Source organism: Tachypleus tridentatus, chromosome 5, assembly GCF_004210375.1.
Source record: "Tachypleus tridentatus isolate NWPU-2018 chromosome 5, ASM421037v1, whole genome shotgun sequence".
NCBI lineage: Eukaryota > Metazoa > Arthropoda > Merostomata > Xiphosura > Limulidae > Tachypleus > Tachypleus tridentatus.
In genome coordinates, this window is record NC_134829.1 from 57,655,332 (window position 1) to 57,679,554 (window position 24,223).

Consider the following 24,223-nt stretch of genomic DNA (forward strand, 5'->3'; position numbering starts at 1 on the left):
ATAAATCAAAACAGGAACGTTATTACTTTTGAATATAATGCGTGCACTGCTGCGACATTTGAAGTGATGAAACGACCTTCGCGTAATCATGTGACGTTCGACGAAGTATCTGACCAGCAAGTTACAACTTTTGGATAGAATGGGTTTATGAGTTTTGTTTTTCTTAAATGCGTGAACAGTTTGAAACGTCGATGCACGCGACCTTATTTGAAGATAAGTTAACGTACTTGCCAGGTTGTACAGGTAATATCTAGAGATCACGACTCCGTCAGTTTGTGTTGAGAACAACTCTTCATGCTGTGACAACTAATCACACTACATGTTTCATTCTTTAACCTATTCTTTTAAATTCCGGTCAGAACTATTGGATGGTTATGTGCGTTATCATCTCCAACTTACCAGTGACGGAAAAGAGGATAGGCAATTCTACAACATCATTCACCACCAACTATTTGATGTACTTAATTTTTACCGAACAGTGAAATTTTCGATCATATCCTAACTCCTCCTACGTCTGAAAATGCTGACATGTTATTTCATTTGAATTGGGAATACACGCCCCTCGGAGAGAGACTCAAATGTCCTTACCACCATGTCTAGCCAATCTGAAGAAGAGAAGTATCGTCCTCCTATAGACAGCATTGTTTTCTTATAGACTTCTTGTTCTGTTTATCCCTTTTTGTCTGATTTCTTTATTTTTATAACATTTCTTCACTTTGTAAAGATATTTTACGATGCTTAATGTCTTCTCGTCATGATCGAATCTCCTGTTTTACGTACTTATTAAAAAATTGTATTTAGTTCACTTGAATATAGTACACACTAGACAGGTAAAATGAAATTACGATGCCAAGACCGGAGAATATTTGTTATTCTGAAGTGTTTCCTCCTTCTTGGTGCAGCTGGTTCATGTAAACGTTTTTCTTAAACAAGAATTCTTTGTTTTGGTTATGGAATTTTGTCGTGAAGAACGATGTGTAACCTAGAGAGAGGACGATAGTCTCGAAGAGTAGATGGTTTTCGAAAATAGATGTTGCATAACAGATAAGACATCTTCTGTACATTGGACTTTATTCCACCGCTGTGATCTCCTACAACCCACAACTGTCAATGTACTATTACAACTTAAGCGTGTTTGGACAAGGTTATCATTTTAGGAGTTTGAGAGTCACCATGCAACTTTGTGGTATTGAACACCTTAAACAAGTTTTGTGTGACAAGAAAACATCGGCTAGAGTGAAATCGCAAAATTGGTCACAAAATAACGAATATTAAATATTATTTAAGACGATCCCTAATTTTGTTAATGGATTTAATAGACGTATAAAATCGCTTATTACGTTATCGTTTAATAATTCTGATAAAAAAATTAAAGCCATGAAAATGTTCTGTTCAGTTTTTGATAGAAAGAGAAAAGACTGAGGAAAGAAAACTTTTCGTTTTGCACGTTTAAAAGCAATTAAACGAGGTGTGAAAACGTTTGATACTGTGGGCTCGATAAATTCGTTGAAAGACACCGTAGCACATTGGAAAAATTCTTTTGGCATTGGTAGAAAAAGGAGAGTGTTATATTATTTAAAATTAAAGGTTAAACTGTCATTATACTTGTGTTTGTTTACACTGCGAAATAAAAATTTTGGAACGTTATCGTTTCATTTAAATCTCTAACAAGAAAAATCGCGAAACGCAGGTGCTTGTGGTGTAGTGGTTATCACATCCGCCTAACACGCGGAAGATCCCAGGTTCGATCCCTGGCAGGCACATTTTAATATTTTGAACCATTCTTTTTCTTTTAAATCGGATGGTGAGAACGTGGAACGATATTTTCTTCATAATATCTGTTTCAGAGGGTGAGACGGCTGAGAGATATCACAGAAGTTACCGAGTTTCCCCCCCTACACTTGTAACCACTTTCAGAAATTCGTGTGACTGTTGTGTGATAAATCAAAACAGGAACGTTATTACTTTTGAATATAATGCGTGCACTGCTGCGACATTTGAAGTGATGAAACGACCTTCGCGTAATCATGTGACGTTCGACGAAGTATCTGACCAGCAAGTTACAACTTTTGGATAGAATGGGTTTATGAGTTTTGTTTTTCTTAAATGCGTGAACAGTTTGAAACGTCGATGCACGCGACCTTATTTGAAGATAAGTTAACGTACTTGCCAGGTTGTACAGGTAATATCTAGAGATCACGACTCCGTCAGTTTGTGTTGAGAACAACTCTTCATGCTGTGACAACTAATCACACTACATGTTTCATTCTTTAACCTATTCTTTTAAATTCCGGTCAGAACTATTGGATGGTTATGTGCGTTATCATCTCCAACTTACCAGTGACGGAAAAGAGGAAAGGCAATTCTACAACATCATTCACCACCAACTATTTGATGTACTTAATTTTACCGAACAGTGAAATTTTCGATCATATCCTAACTCCTCCTACGTCTGAAAATGCTTACATGTTATTTCATTTGAATTGGGAATACACGCCCCTCGAGAGAGACTCAAATGTCCTTACCACCATGTCTAGCCAATCTGAAGAAGAGAAGTATCGTCCTCCTATAGACAGCATTGTTTTCTTATAGACTTCTTGTTCTGTTTATCCCTTTTGTCTGATTTCTTTATTTTTATAACATTTCTTCACTTAGTAAAGATATTTTACGATGCTTAATGTCTTCTCGTCATGATCGAATCTCCTGTTTTACGTACTTATTAAAAAATTGTATTTAGTTCACTTGAATATAGTACAGACTAGACAGGTAAAATGAAATTACGATGCCAAGACCGGAGAATATTTGTTATTCTGAAGTGTTTCCTCCTTCTTGGTGCAGCTGGTTCATGTAAACGTTTTTCTTAAACAAGAATTCTTTGTTTTGGTTATGGAATTTTGTCGTGAAGAACGATGTGTAACCTAGAGAGAGGACGATAGTCTCGAAGAGTAGATGGTTTTCGAAAATAGATGTTGCATAACAGATAAGACATCTTCTGTACATTGGACTTTATTCCACCGCTGTGATCTCCTACAACCCACAACTGTCAATGTACTATTACAACTTAAGCGTGTTTGGACAAGGTTATCATTTTAGGAGTTTGAGAGTCACCATGCAACTTTGTGGTATTGAACACCTTAAACAAGTTTTGTGTGACAAGAAAACATCGGCTAGAGTGAAATCGCAAAATTGGTCACAAAATAACGAATATTAAATATTATTTAAGACGATCCCTAATTTTGTTAATGGATTTAATAGACGTATAAAATCGCTTATTACGTTATCGTTTAATAATTCTGATAAAAAAATTAAAGCCATGAAAATGTTCTGTTCAGTTTTTGATAGAAAGAGAAAAGACTGAGGAAAGAAAACTTTTCGTTTTGCACGTTTAAAAGCAATTAAACGAGGTGTGAAAACGTTTGATACTGTGGGCTCGATAAATTCGTTGAAAGACACCGTAGCACATTGGAAAAATTCTTTTGGCATTGGTAGAAAAAGGAGAGTGTTATATTATTTAAAATTAAAGGTTAAACTGTCATTATACTTGTGTTTGTTTACACTGCGAAATAAAAATTTTGGAACGTTATCGTTTCATTTAAATCTCTAACAAGAAAAATCGCGAAACGCAGGTGCTTGTGGTGTAGTGGTTATCACATCCGCCTAACACGCGGAAGATCCCAGGTTCGATCCCTGGCAGGCACATTTTTATATTTTGAACCATTCTTTTTCTTTTAAATCGGATGGTGAGAACGTGGAACGATATTTTCTTCATAATATCTGTTTCAGAGGGTGAGACGGCTGAGAGATATCACAGAAGTTACCGAGTTTCCCCCTACACTTGTAACCACTTTCAGAAATTCGTGTGACTGTTGTGTGATAAATCAAAACAGGAACGTTATTACTTTTGAATATAATGCGTGCACTGCTGCGACATTTGAAGTGATGAAACGACCTTCGCGTAATCATGTGACGTTCGACGAAGTATCTGACCAGCAAGTTACAACTTTTGGATAGAATGGGTTTATGAGTTTTGTTTTTCTTAAATGCGTGAACAGTTTGAAACGTCGATGCACGCGACCTTATTTGAAGATAAGTTAACGTACTTGCCAGGTTGTACAGGTAATATCTAGAGATCACGACTCCGTCAGTTTGTGTTGAGAACAACTCTTCATGCTGTGACAACTAATCACACTACATGTTTCATTCTTTAACCTATTCTTTTAAATTCCGGTCAGAACTATTGGATGGTTATGTGCGTTATCATCTCCAACTTACCAGTGACGGAAAAGAGGAAAGGCAATTCTACAACATCATTCACCACCAACTATTTGATGTACTTAATTTTACCGAACAGTGAAATTTTCGATCATATCCTAACTCCTCCTACGTCTGAAAATGCTTACATGTTATTTCATTTGAATTGGGAATACACGCCCCTCAGAGAGAGACTCAAATGTCCTTACCACCATGTCTAGCCAATCTGAAGAAAAGAAGTATCGTCCTCCTATAGACAGCATTGTTTTCTTAAAGACTCCTTGTTCTGTTTATCCCTTTTTGTCTGATTTCTTTATTTTTATAACATTTCTTCACTTAGTAAAGATATTTTACGATGCTTAATGTCTTCTCGTCATGATCGAATCTCCTGTTTTACGTACTTATTAAAAAATTGTATTTAGTTCACTTGAATATAGTACAGACTAGACAGGTAAAATGAAATTACGATGCCAAGACCGGAGAATATTTGTTATTCTGAAGTGTTTCCTCCTTCTTGGTGCAGCTGGTTCATGTAAACGTTTTTCTTAAACAAGAATTCTTTGTTTTGGTTATGGAATTTTGTCGTGAAGAACGATGTGTAACCTAGAGAGAGGACGATAGTCTCGAAGAGTAGATGGTTTTCGAAAATAGATGTTGCATAACAGATAAGACATCTTCTGTACATTGGGCTTTATTCCACCGCTGTGATCTCCTACAACCCACAACTGTCAATGTACTATTACAACTTAAGCGTGTTTGGACAAGGTTATCATTTTAGGAGTTTGAGAGTCACCATGCAACTTTGTGGTATTGAACACCTTAAACAAGTTTTGTGTGACAAGAAAACATCGGCTAGAGTGAAATCGCAAAATTGGTCACAAAATAACGAATATTAAATATTATTTAAGACGATCCCTAATTTTGTTAATGGATTTAATAGACGTATAAAATCGCTTATTACGTTATCGTTTAATAATTCTGATAAAAAAATTAAAGCCATGAAAATGTTCTGTTCAGTTTTGATAGAAAGAGAAAAGACTGAGGAAAGAAAACTTTTCGTTTTGCACGTTTAAAAGCAATTAAACGAGGTGTGAAAACGTTTGATACTGTGGGCTCGATAAATTCGTTGAAAGACACCGTAGCACATTGGAAAAATTCTTTTGGCATTGGTAGAAAAAGGAGAGTGTTATATTATTTAAAATTAAAGGTTAAACTGTCATTATACTTGTGTTTGTTTACACTGCGAAATAAAAATTTTGGAACGTTATCGTTTCATTTAAATCTCTAACAAGAAAAATCGCGAAACGCAGGTGCTTGTGGTGTAGTGGTTATCACATCCGCCTAACACGCGGAAGATCCCAGGTTCGATCCCTGGCAGGCACATTTTAATATTTTGAACCATTCTTTTCTTTTAAATCGGATGGTGAGAACGTGGAACGATATTTTCTTCATAATATCTGTTTCAGAGGGTGAGACGGCTGAGAGATATCACAGAAGTTACCGAGTTTCCCTACACTTGTAACCACTTTCAGAAATTCGTGTGACTGTTGTGTGATAAATCAAAACAGGAACGTTATTACTTTTGAATATAATGCGTGCACTGCTGCGACATTTGAAGTGATGAAACGACCTTCGCGTAATCATGTGACGTTCGACGAAGTATCTGACCAGCAAGTTACAACTTTTGGATAGAATGGGTTTATGAGTTTTGTTTTTCTTAAATGCGTGAACAGTTTGAAACGTCGATGCACGCGACCTTATTTGAAGATAAGTTAACGTACTTGCCAGGTTGTACAGGTAATATCTAGAGATCACGACTCCGTCAGTTTGTGTTGAGAACAACTCTTCATGCTGTGACAACTAATCACACTACATGTTTCATTCTTTAACCTATTCTTTTAAATTCCGGTCAGAACTATTGGATGGTTATGTGCGTTATCATCTCCAACTTACCAGTGACGGAAAAGAGGAAAGGCAATTCTACAACATCATTCACCACCAACTATTTGATGTACTTAATTTTTACCGAACAGTGAAATTTTCGATCATATCCTAACTCCTCCTACGTCTGAAAATGCTTACATGTTATTTCATTTGAATTGGGAATACACGCCCCTCGGAGAGAGACTCAAATGTCCTTACCACCATGTCTAGCCAATCTGAAGAAGAGAAGTATCGTCCTCCTATAGACAGCATTGTTTTCTTATAGACTTCTTGTTCTGTTTATCCCTTTTTGTCTGATTTCTTTATTTTTATAACATTTCTTCACTTTGTAAAGATATTTTACGATGCTTAATGTCTTCTCGTCATGATCGAATCTCCTGTTTTACGTACTTATTAAAAAATTGTATTTAGTTCACTTGAATATAGTACAGACTAGACAGGTAAAATGAAATTACGATGCCAAGACCGGAGAATATTTGTTATTCTGAAGTGTTTCCTCCTTCTTGGTGCAGCTGGTTCATGTAAACGTTTTTCTTAAACAAGAATTCTTTGTTTTGGTTATGGAATTTTGTCGTGAAGAACGATGTGTAACCTAGAGAGAGGACGATAGTCTCGAAGAGTAGAAGGTTTTCGAAAATAGATGTTGCATAACAGATAAGACATCTTCTGTACATTGGGCTTTATTCCACCGCTGTGATCTCCTACAACCCACAACTGTCAATGTACTATTACAACTTAAGCGTGTTTGGACAAGGTTATCATTTTAGGAGTTTGAGAGTCACCATGCAACTTTGTGGTATTGATCACCTTAAACAAGTTTTGTGTGACAAGAAAACATCGGCTAGAGTGAAATCGCAAAATTGGTCACAAAATAACGAATATTAAATATTATTTAAGACGATCCCTAATTTTGTTAATGGATTTAATAGACGTATAAAATCGCTTATTACGTTATCGTTTAATAATTCTGATAAAAAAATTAAAGCCATGAAAATGTTCTGTTCAGTTTTTGATAGAAAGAGAAAAGACTGAGGAAAGAAAACTTTTCGTTTTGCACGTTTAAAAGCAATTAAACGAGGTGTGAAAACGTTTGATACTGTGGGCTCGATAAATTCGTTGAAAGACACCGTAGCACATTGGAAAAATTCTTTTGGCATTGGTAGAAAAAGGAGAGTGTTATATTATTTAAAATTAAAGGTTAAACTGTCATTATACTTGTGTTTGTTTACACTGCGAAATAAAAATTTTGGAACGTTATCGTTTCATTTAAATCTCTAACAAGAAAAATCGCGAAACGCAGGTGCTTGTGGTGTAGTGGTTATCACATCCGCCTAACACGCGGAAGGTCCCAGGTTCGATCCCTGGCAGGCACATTTTAATATTTTGAACCATTCTTTTTCTTTCAAATCGGATGGTGAGAACGTGGAACGATATTTTCTTCATAATATCTGTTTCAGAGGGTGAGACGGCTGAGAGATATCACAGAAGTTACCGAGTTTCCCCCCTACACTTGTAACCACTTTCAGAAATTCGTGTGACTGTTGTGTGATAAATCAAAACAGGAACGTTATTACTTTTGAATATAATGCGTGCACTGCTGCGACATTTGAAGTGATGAAACGACCTTCGCGTAATCATGTGACGTTCGACGAAGTATCTGACCAGCAAGTTACAACTTTTGGATAGAATGGGTTTATGAGTTTTGTTTTTCTTAAATGCGTGAACAGTTTGAAACGTCGATGCACGCGACCTTATTTGAAGATAAGTTAACGTACTTGCCAGGTTGTACAGGTAATATCTAGAGATCACGACTCCGTCTGTGTGTGTTGAGAACAACTCTTCATGCTGTGACAACTAATCACACTACATGTTTCATTCTTTAACCTATTCTTTTAAATTCCGGTCAGAACTATTGGATGGTTATGTGCGTTATCATCTCCAACTTACCAGTGACGGAAAAGAGGAAAGGCAATTCTACAACATCATTCACCACCAACTATTTGATGTACTTAATTTTTACCGAACAGTGAAATTTTCGATCATATCCTAACTCCTCCTACGTCTGAAAATGCTGACATGTTATTTCATTTGAATTGGGAATACACGCCCCTCGGAGAGAGACTCAAATGTCCTTACCACCATGTCTAGCCAATCTGAAGAAGAGAAGTATCGTCCTCCTATAGACAGCATTGTTTTCTTATAGACTTCTTGTTCTGTTTATCCCTTTTTGTCTGATTTCTTTATTTTTATAACATTTCTTCACTTAGTAAAGATATTTTACGATGCTTAATGTCTTCTCGTCATGATCGAATCTCCTGTTTTACGTACTTATTAAAAAATTGTATTTAGTTCACTTGAATATAGTACAGACTAGACAGGTAAAATGAAATTACGATGCCAAGACCGGAGAATATTTGTTATTCTGAAGTGTTTCCTCCTTCTTGGTGCAGCTGGTTCATGTAAACGTTTTTCTTAAACAAGAATTCTTTGTTTTGGTTATGGAATTTTGTCGTGAAGAACGATGTGTAACCTAGAGAGAGGACGATAGTCTCGAAGAGTAGATGGTTTTCGAAAATAGATGTTGCATAACAGATAAGACATCTTCTGTACATTGGGCTTTATTCCACCGCTGTGATCTCCTACAACCCACAACTGTCAATGTACTATTACAACTTAAGCGTGTTTGGACAAGGTTATCATTTTAGGAGTTTGAGAGTCACCATGCAACTTTGTGGTATTGAACACCTTAAACAAGTTTTGTGTGACAAGAAAACATCGGCTAGAGTGAAATCGCAAAATTGGTCACAAAATAACGAATATTAAATATTATTTAAGACGATCCCTAATTTTGTTAATGGATTTAATAGACGTATAAAATCGCTTATTACGTTATCGTTTAATAATTCTGATAAAAAAATTAAAGCCATGAAAATGTTCTGTTCAGTTTTGATAGAAAGAGAAAAGACTGAGGAAAGAAAACTTTGCGTTTTGCACGTTTAAAAGCAATTAAAGGAGGTGTGAAAACGTTTGATACTGTGGGCTCGATAAATTCGTTGAAAGACACCGTAGCACATTGGAAAAATTCTTTTGGCATTGGTAGACAAAGGAGAGTGTTATATTATTTAAAATTAAAGGTTAAACTGTCATTATACTTGTGTTTGTTTACACTGCGAAATAAAAATTTTGGAACGTTATCGTTTCATTTAAATCTCTAACAAGAAAAATCGCGAAACGCAGGTGCTTGTGGTGTAGTGGTTATCACATCCGCCTAACACGCGGAAGGTCCCAGGTTCGATCCCTGGCAGGCACATTTTAATATTTTGAACCATTCTTTTTCTTTCAAATCGGATGGTGAGAACGTGGAACGATATTTTCTTCATAATATCTGTTTCAGAGGGTGAGACGGCTGAGAGATATCACAGAAGTTACCGAGTTTCCCCCTACACTTGTAACCACTTTCAGAAATTCGTGTGACTGTTGTGTGATAAATCAAAACAGGAACGTTATTACTTTTGAATATAATGCGTGCACTGCTGCGACATTTGAAGTGATGAAACGACCTTCGCGTAATCATGTGACGTTCGACGAAGTATCTGACCAGCAAGTTACAACTTTTGGATAGAATGGGTTTATGAGTTTTATTTTTCTTAAATGCGTGAACAGTTTGAAACGTCGATGCACGCGACCTTATTTGAAGATAAGTTAACGTACTTGCCAGGTTGTACAGGTAATATCTAGAGATCACGACTCCGTCAGTGTGTGTTGAGAACAACTCTTCATGCTGTGACAACTAATCACACTACATGTTTCATTCTTTAACCTATTCTTTTAAATTCCGGTCAGAACTATTGGATGGTTATGTGCGTTATCATCTCCAACTTACCAGTGACGGAAAAGAGGAAAGGCAATTCTACAACATCATTCACCACCAACTATTTGATGTACTTAATTTTTACCGAACAGTGAAATTGTCGATCATATCCTAACTCCTCCTACGTCTGAAAATGCTGACATGTTATTTCATTTGAATTGGGAATACACGCCCTCAGAGAGCGACTCAAATGTCCTTACCACCATGTCTAGCCAGTCTGAAGAAAAGAAGTATCGTCCTCCTATAGACAGCATTGTTTTCTTAAAGACTCCTTGTTCTGTTTATCCCTTTTTGTCTGATTTCTTTATTTTTATAACATTTCTTCACTTAGTAAAGATATTTTACGATGCTTAATGTCTTCTCGTCATGATCGAATCTCCTGTTTTAAGTACTTATTAAAAAATTGTAATTAGTTCACTTGAATATAGTACAGACTAGACAGGTAAAATGAAATTACGATGCCAAGACCGGAGAATATTTGTTATTCTGAAGTGTTTCCTCCTTCTTGGTGCAGCTGGTTCATGTAAACGTTTTTCTTAAACAAGAATTCTTTGTTTTGGTTATGGAATTTTGTCGTGAAGAACGATGTGTAACCTAGAGAGAGGACGATAGTCTCGAAAAGTAGATGGTTTTCGAAAAGAGATGTTGCATAACAGATAAGACATCTTCTGTACATTGGGCTTTATTCCACCGCTGTGATCTCCTACAACCCACAACTGTCAACGTACTATTACAACTAAAGCGTGTTTGGACAAGGTTATCATTTTAGGAGTTTGAGAGTCACCATGCAACTTTGTCGTATTGAACACCTTAAACAAGTTTTGTGTGACAAGAAAACATCGGCTAGAGTGAAATCCCAGAATTGGTCACAAAATAACGAATATTAAATATTATTTAAGACGAACCCTAATTTTGTTAATGGAATTTAATAGACGTATAAAATCGCTTATTACGTTATCGTTTAATAATTCTGATAAAAGAATTAAAGCCATGAAAATGTTCTGTTCAGTTTTTGATAGAAAGAGAAAAGACTGAGGAAAGAAAACTTTGCGTTTTGCACGTTTAAAAGCAATTAAAGGAGGTGTGAAAACGTTTGATACTGTGGGCTCGATAAATTCGTTGAAAGACACCGTAGCACATTGGAAAAATTCTTTTGGCATTGGTAGACAAAGGAGAGTGTTATATTATTTAAAGTTAAAGGTTAAACTGTCATTATACTTGTGTTTGTTTACACTGCGAAATAAAAATTTTGGAACGTTATCGTTTCATTTAAATCTCTTACAAGAAAAATCGCGAAACGCAGGTGCTTGTGGTGTAGTGGTTATCACATCCGCCTAACACGCGGAAGGTCCCAGGTTCGATCCCTGGCAGGCACATTTTAATATTTTGAACCATTCTTTTTCTTTCAAATCGGATGGTGAGAACGTGGAACGATATTTTCTTCATAATATCTGTTTCAGAGGGTGAGACGGCTGAGAGATATCACAGAAGTTACCGAGTTTCCCCCTACACTTGTAACCACTTTCAGAAATTCGTGTGACTGTTGTGTGATAAATCAAAACAGGAACGTTATTACTTTTGAATATAATGCGTGCACTGCTGCGACATTTGAAGTGATGAAACGACCTTCGCGTAATCATGTGACGTTCGACGAAGTATCTGACCAGCAAGTTACAACTTTTGGATAGAATGGGTTTATGAGTTTTGTTTTTCTTAAATGCGTGAACAGTTTGAAACGTCGATGCACGCGACCTTATTTGAAGATAAGTTAACGTACTTGCCAGGTTGTACAGGTAATATCTAGAGATCACGACTCCGTCAGTTTGTGTTGAGAACAACTCTTCATGCTGTGACAACTAATCACACTACATGTTTCATTCTTTAACCTATTCTTTTAAATTCCGGTCAGAACTATTGGATGGTTATGTGCGTTATCATCTCCAACTTACCAGTGACGGAAAAGAGGAAAGGCAATTCTACAACATCATTCACCACCAACTATTTGATGTACTTAATTTTTACCGAACAGTGAAATTGTCGATCATATCCTAGCTCCTCCTACGTCTGAAAATGCTTACATGTTATTTCATTTGAATTGCGAATACACGCCCCTCAGAGAGCGACTCAAATGTCCTTACCACCATGTCTAGCCAGTCTGAAGAAAAGAAGTATCGTCCTCCTATAGACAGCATTGTTTTCTTAAAGACTCCTTGTTCTGTTTATCCCTTTTTGTCTGATTTCTTTATTTTTATAACATTTCTTCACTTAGTAAAGATATTTTACGATGCTTAATGTCTTCTCGTCATGATCGAATCTCCTGTTTTAAGTACTTATTAAAAAATTGTAATTAGTTCACTTGAATATAGTACAGACTAGACAGGTAAAATGAAATTACGATGCCAAGACCGGAGAATATTTGTTATTCTGAAGTGTTTCCTCCTTCTTGGTGCAGCTGGTTCATGTAAACGTTTTTCTTAAACAAGAATTCTTTGTTTTGGTTATGGAATTTTGTCGTGAAGAACGATGTGTAACCTAGAGAGAGGACGATATTCTCGAAAATTAGATGGTTTCCGAAAAGAGATGTTGCATAACAGATAAGACATCTTCTGTACATTGGGCTTTATTCCACCGCTGTGATCTCCTACAACCCACAACTGTCAACGTACTATTACAACTAAAGCGTGTTTGGACAAGGTTATCATTTTAGGAGTTTGAGAGTCACCATGCAACTTTGTCGTATTGAACACCTTAAACAAGTTTTGTGTGACAAGAAAACATCGGCTAGAGTGAAATCCCAGAATTGGTCACAAAATAACGAATATTAAATATTATTTAAGACGAACCCTAATTTTGTTAAGGGAATTTAATAGACGTATAAAATCGCTTATTACGTTATCGTTTAATAATTCTGATAAAAGAATTAAAGCCATGAAAATGTTCTGTTCAGTTTTTGATAGAAAGAGAAAAGACTGAGGAAAGAAAACTTTGCGTTTTGCACGTTTGAAAGCAATTAAACGAGGTGTGAAGACGTTTGATACTGTGGGCTCGATAAAGTCGTTGAAAGACACGTTAGCACATTGGATAAATTCTTTTGGCATTGGTTGAAAAAGGAGAGTGTTATATTATTTAAAGTTAAAGGTTAAACTGTCATTATACTTGTGTTTGTTTACACTGCGAAATAAAAATTTTGGAACGTTATCGTTTAATTTAAATCTCTAACAAGAAAAATCGCGAAACGGAGGTGCTTGTGGTGTAGTGGTTATAACATCCGCCTAACACGCGGAAGGTCCCAGGTTCGATCCCTGGCAGGCACATTTTAATATTTGAACCATTCTTTTTCTTTCAAATCGGATGGTGAGAACGTGGAACGATATTTTCTTCATAATATCTGTTTCAGAGGGTGAGACGGCTGAGAGATATCACAGAAGTTACCGAGTTTCCCCCCTACACTTGTAACCACTTTCAGAAATTCGTGTGACTGTTGTGTGATAAATCAAAACAGGAACGTTATTACTTTTGAATATAATGCGTGCACTGCTGCGACATTTGAAGTGATGAAACGACCGTCGCGTAATCATGTGACGTTCGACGAAGTATCTGACCAGCAAGTTACAACTTTTGGATAGAATGGGTTTATGAGTTTTGTTTTTCTTAAATGCGTGAACAGTTTGAAACGTCGATGCACGCGACCTTATTTGAAGATAAGTTAACGTACTTGCCAGGTTGTACAGGTAATATCTAGAGATCACGACTCCGTCAGTTTGTGTTGAGAACAACTCTTCATGCTGTGACAACTAATCACACTACATGTTTCATTCTTTAACCTATTCTTTTAAATTCCGGTCAGAACTATTGGATGGTTATGTGCGTTATCATCTCCAACTTACCAGTGACGGAAAAGAGGAAAGGCAATTCTACAACATCATTCACCACCAACTATTTGATGTACTTAATTTTTACCGAACAGTGAAATTGTCGATCATATCCTAGCTCCTCCTACGTCTGAAAATGCTTACATGTTATTTCATTTGAATTGCGAATACACGCCCCTCAGAGAGCGACTCAAATGTCCTTACCACCATGTCTAGCCAGTCTGAAGAAAAGAAGTATCGTCCTCCTATAGACAGCATTGTTTTCTTAAAGACTCCTTGTTCTGTTTATCCCTTTTTGTCTGATTTCTTTATTTTTATAACATTTCTTCACTTAGTAAAGATATTTTACGATGCTTAATGTCTTCTCGTCATGATCGAATCTCCTGTTTTAAGTACTTATTAAAAAATTGTAATTAGTTCACTTGAATATAGTACAGACTAGACAGGTAAAATGAAATTACGATGCCAAGACCGGAGAATATTTGTTATTCTGAAGTGTTTCCTCCTTCTTGGTGCAGCTGGTTCATGTAAACGTTTTTCTTAAACAAGAATTCTTTGTTTTGGTTATGGAATTTTGTCGTGAAGAACGATGTGTAACCTAGAGAGAGGACGATATTCTCGAAAATTAGATGGTTTCCGAAAAGAGATGTTGCATAACAGATAAGACATCTTCTGTACATTGGGCTTTATTCCACCGCTGTGATCTCCTACAACCCACAACTGTCAACGTACTATTACAACTAAAGCGTGTTTGGACAAGGTTATCATTTTAGGAGTTTGAGAGTCACCATGCAACTTTGTCGTATTGAACACCTTAAACAAGTTTTGTGTGACAAGAAAACATCGGCTAGAGTGAAATCCCAGAATTGGTCACAAAATAACGAATATTAAATATTATTTAAGACGAACCCTAATTTTGTTAAGGGAATTTAATAGACGTATAAAATCGCTTATTACGTTATCGTTTAATAATTCTGATAAAAGAATTAAAGCCATGAAAATGTTCTGTTCAGTTTTTGATAGAAAGAGAAAAGACTGAGGAAAGAAAACTTTGCGTTTTGCACGTTTGAAAGCAATTAAACGAGGTGTGAAGACGTTTGATACTGTGGGCTCGATAAAGTCTTTGAAAGACACGTTAGCACATTGGAAAAATTCTTTTGGCATTGGTGGACAAAGGAGAGTGTTATATTATTTAAAGTTAAAGGTTAAACTGTCATTATACTTGTGTTTGTTTACACTGCGAAATAAAAATTTTGGAACGTTATCGTTTAATTTAAATCTCTAACAAGAAAAATCGCGAAACGGAGGTGCTTGTGGTGTAGTGGTTATAAAAAATCTGCCTAACACGCGGAAGGTCCCAGGTTCGATCCCTGGCAGGCACATTTTAATATTTTGAACCATTCTTTTTCTTTCAAATCGGATGGTGAGAACGTGGAACGATATTTTCTTCATAATATCTGTTTCAGAGGGTGAGACGGCTGAGAGATATCACAGAAGTTACCGAGTTTCCCCCTACACTTGTAACCACTTTCAGAAATTCGTGTGACTGTTGTGTGATAAATCAAAACAGGAACGTTATTACTTTTGAATATAATGCGTGCACTGCTGCGACATTTGAAGTGATGAAACGACCGTCGCGTAATCATGTGACGTTCGACGAAGTATCTGACCAGCAAGTTACAACTTTTGGATAGAATGGGTTTATGAGTTTTATTTTTCTTAAATGCGTGAACAGTTTGAAACGTCGATGCACGCGACCTTAGTTGAAGATAAGTTAACGTACTTGCCAGGTTGTACAGGTAATATCTAGAGATCACGACTCCGTCAGTTTGTGTTGAGAACAACTCTTCATGCTGTGACAACTAATCACACTACATGTTTCATTCTTTAACCTATTCTTTTAAATTCCGGTCAGAACTATTGGATGGTTATGTGCGTTATCATCTCCAACCTACCAGTGACGGAAAAGAGGAAAGGCAATTCTACAACATCATTCACCACCAACTATTTGATGTACTTAATTTTTACCGAACAGTGAAATTGTCGATCATATCCTAGCTCCTCCTACGTCTGAAAATGCTTACATGTTATTTCATTTGAATTGCGAATACACGCCCCTCAGAGAGCGACTCAAATGTCCTTACCACCATGTCTAGCCAGTCTGAAGAAAAGAAGTATCGTCCTTCTATAGACAGCATTGTTTTCTTAAAGACTCCTTGTTCTGTTTATCCCTTTTTGTCTGATTTCTTTATTTTTATAACATTTCTTCACTTAGTAAAGATATTTTACGATGCTTAATGTCTTCTCGTCATGATCGAATCTCCTGTTTTAAGTACTTATTAAAAATTGTAATGAGTTCACTTCAATATAGTACAGACTAGACAGGTAAAATGAAATTACGATGCCAAGACCGGAGAATATTTGTTATTCTGAAGTGTTTCCTCTTTCTTGGTGCAGCTGGTTCATGTAAACGTTTTTCTTAAACAAGAATTCTTTGTTTTGGTTATGGAATTTTGTCGTGAAGAACGATGTGTAACGTAGAGAGAGGACGATAGTCTCGAAGAGTAGATGGTTTTCGAAAATAGATGTTGCATAACAGATAAGACATCTTCTGTACATTGGGCTTTATTCCACCGCTGTGATCTCCTACAACCCACAACTGTCAACGTACTATTACAACTTAAGCGTGTTTGGACAAGGTTATCATTTTAGGAGTTTGAGAGTCACCATGCAACTTTGTCGTATTGAACACCTTAAACAAGTTTTGTGTGACAAGAAAACATCGGCTAGAGTGAAATCCCAGAATTGGTCACAAAATAACGAATATTAAATATTATTTAAGACGATCCCTAATTTTGTTAAGGGAATTTAATAGACGTATAAAATCGCTTATTACGTTATCGTTTAATAATTCTGGTAAAAGAATACGTATCTGCTACAAGATACGTGGCAGGGTGTATTGCGCAGGGTATCTCGTGTCTTGGTGTCGTGGCGATTTCGTTCTTTGTCGCTACAGGGTAAATCTCTTGTGGTGAACTCCTTGGTGGCATCGGTGTTATGGTACCCGTTGAATATACTCCCGTAGCCAAGACAGTTTGAGGCTCGATTTCGCAAATGTATACTGGATTTTATTTGGCGGGGAGGTATACATAAAGTGGCATACGGTATTCTGATCCGGAGTTATGATTGTGGAGGTATCAACTTGGTTGATGTTAACACTCGTAAACTCGCATTCCGTTTGAAGTTGTTGCAGCGTTGTTTGGATGCTTCTTGTCCTTCCACCTTGCGACAACTTCTTTCTGGATTTTTTTCTTGTTATGGCAATCTCTCTTTGGGCTTTCGGATTCTTCAATGCCGTATTTTGCCACGTTTTGTGAAATCGTTACCTTTCTATATTCAGGAAATGTTTCATGCCTGGAAGGTTCTTCTTGGGGATAAAGGGATTGTCCCAGCTACTGTTTCTCCACAAATTTTGATGAACCTTTGTTTTCAATCCGGCTATTGTTGATTTTCGCCACCGAACATTTCATTTTCCTGAATTTATTAACGCAGGTTTGGTTCAGGTCCGCCATTTATTGTACGAGGTGCTCCCTGCTTTTCTTCCGGTGGGGGCAGTGATTGAAATGTGTACGGACGCTGACCCGTTGGCCAATGTCCGCACAATTTTTTCACATTTTCATATGCTCAAAGAGGCGTTGCCTGTGGACTGGTTGCCGGTTTTGTCCAACCAGCCGGCTCCTCTCCCATCGTCCACACGTGTTGTGGATTTATATTTTCTGGACCACTCTGATAATCGAGTTCATTTTCAGGGTTTATCTGTGAAGCAACTGGTGGAACATTTACAGTTTTCACTCGCTACTATTTTCCCTGCTCCATTCTACTGGGGGGATATTGTTCCTCCTGGAGACTGGAAACGCATTCGTAAATACGCTTATTCTTCTTTTGTGGGTTTTATGTTTGTGATGTGGATTATTTACTGTGGTTGCGGGCGATTACCACTAATGTCAAGCTGATACATATGGACAGACATCCCACAGGGTTGTGTACTTTCTGTTCCCAGGCGCCGGAAACCATAGACCATCTGTTTTTCCAATGTCCTTTTGTACAGCCCTTGCGGTCATATGTATATAAATTATTGGCATTTTATTTTGGATGTCCCATATCAAACTGGGTATGGAGGAGATGCCTCTTAGTGGGATCTCATCCTTCGTTACCCAGGAGATGCTGGAACATATTCCGTTTGTTTACTAGTTTGGCACGTCAGGTTATATGTTCTGCTCGTTCAGTTTCTTTGGCACGAAATCGCGTAATTTATTTAATTTCCATGTTTAAAGTGCGTGTACGTAGACATATATATCTTCATTATCATAGATCTTTGTTACATAACTCATTAAAGGTTTTTTATTTTGTGTATTCTTATGTTGGTTGCTTGGTAACCCAAGGTGCCCAAGGTTATTTCTTGTGTACGTTGTTAAGATAAGTTGTTATTTCATTACATTTTGTTACAATGAAAGATCCATTGATTTCTTGTTTGTTAATGTTCACTATAATATTTGTTGGATTACCTGCTGTTCCAATTACCTCTTTTATTTCTTTTTCCTTAATTTTATTAACTTTGTGGTAATTTTCAGCATGGTAATCTATAGAGTTATTGTTATATGCTAATTCATTAACTTGTGTTTTATTTGTTGTATTTCTGTGTATACCCCCTCGTTGAGGTGGGATAAATAAAGAGAAAAAAAAAACAAAAAACATCCGCCTAACACGCGGATGGTCCCAGGTTCGATCCCTGGCAGGCACATTTGGAAAGCGCCGGTTTTCGTCATCGAGTGCAGACGTGTTTTTCGAGCTCCTGATTGCCTTAGTGTAAATTTAACAGCTAAGCCTAGTGAGCGTGTACTTTTTTTTTTTGCTAGATTTTGCATTTTTCAAGTTGTTTGACGATGTCTTCATCAACCAAGAAGGTCATGGAAGTTATGCGTCGTACTGTTTTCGTGGAAACGACAACTTCAAGCCATGGGGACGTTATCCATTCTGTTATTTCTACGTTTGGTGCTGCTTCGGTCACTGCTGTTGTTCCTCGCCCGGGTGGTTATGAGGTAACTTTTGTTCTTCCCGCAGATGTGGACCTGGCTATAGATGTTGGTCTAGTTGTCAATGGTGTACTTTGTTCGACTAATGGCGTCACTAAACGCACTATTACTGTGTCATTTATGGACGTCCCAGAATATATCGACGATGATATTATACTAAATAAACTTAAAGATTATGATTGTGAAGTGAAAAGCCCTATTGTGTGGAAGAGGGACCAGGGCATATACTTAGGTATACGCCATGTTCGTGTGTGTTTTAGTGAGAAGTGTATCTCTTTGCCGTACGTAGTGAAAGTTTTTTATCCTTTGGGCAAGGCAATAATGTTAAAAGTGAAGCATGATCGCCAGTCAAAAGTGTGTAATTTATGTTTGGGGGGCGGATCATCTATATCGCGATTGCACCCAGTTTATATGCCGACATTGTCATATGCAGGGACACGTCCGTCAACGTTGTCCCAAGCTTGTTGTTCCTCGAACTTCCTCTAGTGACGACGCTGAAGTGGCCACGCCTACTACTTCTCGTGACGCTGCTGAAGTAGTCACGGCTGCTCCCTCTCGTGCAGTGCCTCATGATGTTGACACCATTTCTGTTTGTCCACGCGTTGATTCGGAGGTTCCCCTTTCAAAGAAGGCTGCAGCTACCCATCGGGTGGTGGACGATGTTTCTGCCCGACGATCGACGGTTTCTGGTGGGGCCAGGGAACGGGCAAGTAGTTACCCCCCTGCTGGAGGACGCATTTTTTGATCGTCACTTCCCGCCACTTCCGGTTAGTGGTGAGAGTTCCGCCGGCGATGTGGAGGTGCCTCTTCCTCGTCGTTGGAGGTATGCTAGTGTGGTGGCAATGTCTCCTGGTGACACTTCTGAGAAGGGCAGTGGACGAAAACGGGTGTCGGACGTGCCAATACTACGGATATCTTGGGCGAATGCGAAGGCGGTGTCGCAGCCTTAAATGTGTTTTTCGTGACAGTTTGTTTGTTTCAGTTCGTGTAAGACTGTCATTTATTGTTATTTTAACTTTGTGCATATTTGCTTAGATCTTTACATTTATTCTTGTTATTTTTGTGTTTGTGACAGTTTCCTTTCAATTCTTGTACCTTTACTTTCTCTTTAGCATGGTATATTTACTAGGGGTGGGAGTTTTGAATTGTAATGGGTTGCGTAATGTTAGTAAGCTGGCTTATTACCTGGATTACTTTGTTACTAATTTTGATGTTGTTTGTTTACAGGAAACGTTTTCACTGATAACTTTTATGATGTCGTTCTGAAATTTTGGCCAGGTGTAGTTTTTTTTAATAATTCTACTTCTGGCCGACAAGGGGTTGCCATCTTGGTACAGCAGTTTTTGTGTGATAATGTTACATTCGTTTCTTCTGATGGGGTGGGTAGGGTTCTGACAGTCAAATTCAGTTTCGAGTCTTTGTCTTATCTGTTATCATCTGTGTACGCTCCTCGCGATATCTCCGAGCGACGGGAATTTTTCCAAAACTTGGAGTATTGTTTGGATGGTTGCACGGGATTGCTTGTTGTGGGAGATTTTAATTGTGTGGTGGATGTGGCACGCGATCGATTTCCGGTCCGTTTCTACCGTGACGCCAGCCGTTCGGCTTTTGTACAGTTTCTTAATAGGTTTGACTTACTTGATGCGCATTCACTCATATCTCCGACTACACCTGGTTTCATATGGAAGCGTTTTGTTAATGGTGAGATGATGTCGTCTCGTATTGATAGGGTTTTGCTTTCTTCTACCTTGCAGGGGACTGTCCAACGTTTCCGTACGTTGTGGTTTCCTGCTACAGATCACGCTTTATTGGGCTTCGACCTTACTCTGCGACCAATTGTCAGAGGACCTAATTTCTGGCACTTCAATAACCAGTTATTGAGGGATGCCGAATATGTGAAAGCCATTAAGCTGTTGATCGCCAGAAGTCGTAGTTGGTCAGTCTATGGGACTGATAAAATTAAGTGGTATGAACAATTGAAATGCGCGTTCCGTTTACTTACCGAGCGTTATTCGATTCTTCGTGCGCGGGCATCCCGTTCTCGCAAATGTCAGCTTGAGTCGTCCATCAATCGTGAGCTTCGAAAACTGTCCCGTTTCCCTGGTAGGTCTAAGGTCAAATTGTATGAACTTGAAGATGCATTGGAGACTTTGGATCACGATACCATAGAGGGGGGCGAGGATTCGATCTCATGTTCGTTGGTTTGAGGAGGGTGAGAGATCTACGTCTTACTTTCTTCGTATGGAAAAGGTCCGTCAAAGCAGAATTGAGTTTCGATCCATGCTCACTGATAGGGGTGTGGAGATGTCCGGTGTGGAAGATATAGCTGCTGTTTTACATCAGTATTATTCCGCACTGTACTCTAAGGATATCGTTCTGCAGGCAGACATAGATTTAGTTCTCTCATTTGTTGATCGAACTCTTTCCAGTGAACAAGCTAATATTTGTGATGCTCCATTCACGGTTCCGGAAGTTCTCGCTGCTCTAGACAGTTTACCGCTGGGCAAATCTCCTGGTTTGGATGGTTTAACCTCCGAATTTTACAAATATTTTCTCCCTCTTTTTGTTGACGACTTTTTATCTGTCTTGTCTCAACTGTTCCACTCTCCACAGTTGCTCCGTACAATGTGTTCTGGGGTAATTGTTCCTATCCCGAAAGGCGGGGATCGACGGTTGGCGGCTAACAGCCGGCCTTTGACATTGCTTTGTACTGACTATAAGCTTTTGGCCAAAGTGCTGGCTCGTCGCCTTTCGTCTGTGATCTCCAGTTTAGTTTCAGATGACCAATCCGGGTGTATACCTGGACGGGACGTTGCTGATACTCCGTTAACACTCGTTTTGCTATTGCAGTCTTTAGCACGTACCGGCCAGGGTGGAATCTTTTTTGAAGCTCGATCAGATGCAAGCCTTTGATCGGGTGGCCTATGACTATCTATTTCAACTTCTTCTGCGTATGGGTTTTGGTTCTACTTTTGTTCATTGGGTTCGTCTTTGCTATACTTCTATTTCTAGTTGTGTAAAGTTTAATGGATTTCTCACTAATGATTTTGCTATTACTCGGGGTATTCGTCAAGGATGCCCTATGTCTGCTCTCCTTTACGTTCTCAGTGTCGAACCGTTACGAAATATGTTAGTTCTTAATGTTCATATTACTGGTATTGGTGGTGATGTGTTACTCACCACGCCTTCACTTACTTATCAGCATGCTGATGATACCACCTTAACCTTACGAGACGCCGAATCTTTGCCGCATGTGTTGGATGTCTGCCAAACTTTTGGCAAAGCTACTGGTGGGAAGATCAACTGGACCAAGAGTCAGGGTTTGTGGGTTGGGTGTTTGGCCTCTTCTGCAGACTTCGTCCTTGGTGAGTTGAGAATTTCCCAGGATCCTATTCGGATTTTGGGAATAGTTTTCCACTCTAATTTCGATGTCATGCTGCAAGATACGTGGCAGGGTGTATTGCGCAGGGTATCTCGTGTCTTGGTGTCGTGGCGATTTCGTTCTTTGTCGCTAAAGGGTAAATCTCTTGTGGTGAACTCCTTGGTGGCATCGGTGTTATGGTACCCGTTGAATATACTCCCGTTGGCAAGACAGTTTGAGGCTCGATTTCGCAAATGTATACTGGATTTTATTTGGCGGGGAGGTATACATAAAGTGGCATACGGTATTCTGATTCGGAGTTATGATTGTGGAGGTATCAACTTGGTTGATGTTAATACTCGTAAACTCGCATTCCGTTTGAAGTTGTTGCAGCGTTGTTTGGATGCTTCTTGTCCTTCCACCTTGCGACAACTTCTTTCTGGATTTTTTCTTGTTATGGTAATCTCTCTTTGGGCTTTCGGATTCTTCAATGCCGTATTTTGCCACGTTTTGTGAAATCGTTACCTTTCTATATTCAGGAAATGTTTCATGCCTGGAAGGTTCTTCTTGGGGATAAAGGGATTGTCCCAGCTCCTCTTTCCCCACAAATTTTTGATGAACCTTTGTTTTTCAATCCGGCTATTGTTGATGTTCGCCACCGAACATTTCATTTTCCTGAATTTATTAACACAGGTTTGGTTCAGGTCCGCCATTTAATGTACGAAGTGCTCCCTGCTTTTCTTCCGGTGGGGGCAGTGATTGAAATGTGTACGGACGCTGACCCGTTGGCCAATGCCCGCACAATTTTTCACATTTTCATATGCTCAAGGAGGCGTTGCCTGTGGAGTGGTTGCCGATTTTGTCTACCCAGCCGGCTCCTCTTCCGTCGTCCACATGTGTTGTGGATTTATATTTTCTGGACCACTCCGATAATCGAGTTCATTTTCAAGGTTTATCTGTGCGGCAACTGGAGGGACATTTACAGTTTTCACTCGCTACTAATTTCCCTGCTCCATTCTACTGGATGGATATTGTTCCTCCTGGAGACTGGAAACCCATTCGTAAAAACGCTTATTCTTCTTTTGTGGGTTTTTTTTGTTTGCGATGTGGATTATTTACTCTGGTTGCGGGCGTTTACCACTAATGTCAAGCTGATACACATGGACAGACATCCCACAGGGTTGTGCATTTTCTGTTCCCAGGCGCCGGAAACCATAGACCATCTGTTTTTCCAATGTTCTTTTGTACAGCCCTTGTGGTCATATGTATATAAATTATTGGCATTTTATCTTGGATGTCCCATATCAAACTGGGTATGGAGGAGATGCCTCTTAGTGGGATCTCATCCTTCGTTACTCAGGACATGCTGGAACATATTCCGTATGATTACTAGTTTGTCACGTCAGGTTATATGTTCTACTCGTTCAGTTTCTTTGGCACGAAATCGCGTCATTCATTTAATTTCCATGTTTAAAGTGCGTGTACGTAGACATATTCATCTCCATCATCAGCGATCATTGTTACATGACTTATTAAATGTGTTTTATTCTGTGTATTCTTATGTTGGTAGCTTGGTAACCCAAGGTGCCCAAGGTTATTTCTTGTGTACGTTGCTAAGATAAGTTGTTATTTCGTTATATTTTTGTTACCAATGAAAGGTCCATTGGTTTCTTGTTTTGTTAATGTTCACTATAATGTTTGTTGGATTGCCTGCTGTTCCAATTTCCTCTTTTATTTATTTTTCCTTAATTTTATTAACTTTGTGGTAATTTTCAGCATGGTAATCTTTAGAGTTATTGTTACATGCTAATTCATTAACTTGTGTTTTATT

General features: G+C 38.2%; 6 non-coding genes across 6 annotated transcripts; all 6 read left to right on the forward strand.

Annotated features, from left to right (window-relative positions):
* Positions 1 to 1,690: 1,690 nt before the first annotated feature.
* Positions 1,691 to 1,763, forward strand: TRNAV-AAC (transfer RNA valine (anticodon AAC)). Its single transcript has one exon. It is a non-coding gene; the product is annotated as a tRNA-Val (tRNA).
* Positions 1,764 to 3,626: 1,863 nt separating this feature from the next.
* Positions 3,627 to 3,699, forward strand: TRNAV-AAC (transfer RNA valine (anticodon AAC)). Its single transcript has one exon. It is a non-coding gene; the product is annotated as a tRNA-Val (tRNA).
* A 1,862-nt stretch (positions 3,700 to 5,561) lies between these two features.
* TRNAV-AAC (transfer RNA valine (anticodon AAC)) lies at positions 5,562 to 5,634 on the forward strand. The gene has a single exon. It is a non-coding gene; the product is annotated as a tRNA-Val (tRNA).
* Positions 5,635 to 7,495: 1,861 nt separating this feature from the next.
* On the forward strand, positions 7,496 to 7,568 carry TRNAV-AAC (transfer RNA valine (anticodon AAC)). Its single transcript has one exon. It is a non-coding gene; the product is annotated as a tRNA-Val (tRNA).
* Positions 7,569 to 9,432: 1,864 nt separating this feature from the next.
* TRNAV-AAC (transfer RNA valine (anticodon AAC)) lies at positions 9,433 to 9,505 on the forward strand. The gene has a single exon. It is a non-coding gene; the product is annotated as a tRNA-Val (tRNA).
* A 1,864-nt stretch (positions 9,506 to 11,369) lies between these two features.
* TRNAV-AAC (transfer RNA valine (anticodon AAC)) lies at positions 11,370 to 11,442 on the forward strand. The gene has a single exon. It is a non-coding gene; the product is annotated as a tRNA-Val (tRNA).
* The last annotated feature ends 12,781 nt before the right edge of the window (positions 11,443 to 24,223 follow it).